The sequence below is a fragment of the Nanorana parkeri genome, unplaced genomic scaffold (assembly GCF_000935625.1).
Source record: "Nanorana parkeri isolate BGI_ZX_2015 unplaced genomic scaffold, ASM93562v1 scaffold1965, whole genome shotgun sequence".
Lineage (NCBI taxonomy): Eukaryota > Metazoa > Chordata > Amphibia > Anura > Dicroglossidae > Nanorana > Nanorana parkeri.
In genome coordinates, this window is record NW_017308233.1 from 239,768 (window position 1) to 242,250 (window position 2,483).

A 2,483-nucleotide genomic window follows, 5' to 3' on the forward strand; every position below is an offset into this window, starting at 1 on the left:
TGAGCCCCAGTAATTTGGTTGTCCCCCCCCGCTATGGTGTCATCCGGGTGCGGGCTGCACCCCCTGCACCCCCTGCACCCCCTGCACCCCCCTTGTGATGCCACTGACCATGAGTACTATTGGAGCAACTATTTCACCTGGTCGGCATCTGCAAACACAAGATTCAGAAAATATTCTTTAAAATGTATGAAAAAAACTTCTTTAGTTTTGTAAGAAGTGGGGAAAGGTTATACCCTCTGTCACATTTTTATTCCTGTATATATAGTCTAATGGGAGCACCAAACCAATGTTCAAGAGTCCAGAGGTTTTTTAAAGATATAAATGGTTCTGCATTGGAACTTTTACTTCTTGAATATGCAGACAACAAACAGAATTACAAAATATAAAAAAGTCACATGTTTAATGAAACATCAGATTTTTTCTCTGTATTTACTAAAGGATTCAATCTAATTTTCTTAATTGTGCTCTGAAATCTAATGTACCTGTCATAAGTTGTCTTACCGGAGATCAAATCTTCAAAAATGTAAGTGCTTGGAACACAAATAAACCAATAAGTAAGGAGCTCCGTGCTGCATGAGGACAGGAGGACATTGTGACTTCTAGCTGTCACTCCCTGTTGGCTGAGTGGTCCCATGACCTCCCTATATGCTACAACTTTTACCACCAGAAATTGCAAACAACAAATATAATAGCCACGGATAAAAAGTATTACTTTTTTTCTGTATTTTCTGAAGCTTCAAATTCATTTTTCTGTGCTGTACAATTTAGTAGGAGGAATATAGGCAATATGAATTTAAATACAGGTTGTCACTATGTAAGCCTATTTTACAGAAAAAAAGACTGACAAAAAAATGTAACATGGTTCTAGTGTACAGGAACTGCCACAGCACCTCTTTAAAATGTAAGCATCTGCTCATTACATAGGGTAAGGATACACGTCTAGGAAAAAGAAGTTGAGGTTTTACAGCCATTTTATCAGCTATTATGTTTTTAAAGAAGGCGTTGCACGAACATGGTGAGAAAATCATCATAACTCAGTTTTGCACTGCCGGATCGCGCTGTGTCTTTTTCCCGAAATGCTTCGGTCATACTCTGCAGCTTGGTACAAACTTGTATAAAGCCATCTAGCTGCAAGGTCATGTTGGCAGAGCGGGGAGCATGTAGGGACATCACATGCTGCACAAACTGTGGGCTCAGACTGAATCCCATCTGGTTAAGAGCTGTGAAGAGATAAGACCCACAATGTAAGTGGATAACCTTAAGGAAAAAGCAGAAATACATGTATCTGACAGGTGAGTCTATACATCCGATTAGTCAATGTATCTATCCATCCAATAATTTCTCTGAACAGATGGATCTATATAACCTGTCTGGTCATCATAGCCGCGCCCGTCATCTACTTGACCAACCAAATTACATTGGTGAAGGGAAAAAAAAAAGAAGTTTTAAGAAAAGGATTTCTGCATAAACAGCTGACACAATGCGACTAGCTGCAAGGTCATGTTGGCAGAGCGGGGTGCATGTAGGGACATCACATGCTGCACAAACTGTGGGCTCAGACTGAATCCCATCTGGTTAAGAGCTTGGTGTAGTTCTGCATGGCTAATACAGCCAGACCTATCTCGGTCATACTGCTGGAACAAGCTTGAAGGAATGTCCACAGAGCCGAAAATCCAAACAGATCAATCTTTCCACACTGACCTCTATCAAACATGTTTAGCATCATGATACAGGTTTCATCATTAAATGCTGACCAGTTGGTGTTGACCAGTGCTTGTTTGAGCTCTTTTAATGTTATGTACCCACTCCTGTCAGTGTCCACAGTCTGGAACCAGGAGAAAGCCTCTGCGTTAACTCCTTGAGGTATATTCCCTGGAGCAACTTGTCCATACTGGCCTTGTTGAGGAGCTCCATAAGGATTGGATCCTTGCCCACCATAAGGTCCCCCAGGAGCATGGCTTCCATAAGAACCTCCTGGTCCCCCTGGTGCTGCACCCCCTTGCATAGGCTGTCCATAGCCACCACCTTGAGGAGGTCCATATGGTGCACCTGGTGCAGAACCACCATACGCAGGCTGGCCAGCAGGACGACCTCCTCCATATTGAGATCCAGGATGATAACCCCCTTGAGGTGCCCCAGGGGCCTGTCCTCCAGAACCATGGTATCCCTGTCCGTATTGATAACTCGCCATATCACCGTTGCCGTGTACTGCCTCTGAGTGCTGACAGGTTAACTCAATCTGTTCGGTCAAAGAACGACTAGCCTAAAGCACTTTTTATCTATGCCAGGCAAATTTTGTTCTGGCCTTATGCACCTATTTATAAGTACACATGTTTTTGGTTTAAATCACAAGGTTTTAGATATATATTTTGATGAGTATTATATGCACAATATTTCACCTGGCAAATATTGCTATGGCCTTATACGCTTATTTACACACACACACAAGTGCTTTTTAGTTAAATTCATTTTGGGGTTTCTTT

The 2,483-nt window shown here is 42.3% G+C and overlaps 1 pseudogene; it reads right to left on the minus strand.

Moving 5' to 3' along the window:
* Window positions 1-759: 759 nt before the first annotated feature.
* LOC108800227 lies at window positions 760-2,256 on the minus strand (annotated as a pseudogene).
* Window positions 2,257-2,483: the final 227 nt, after the last annotated feature.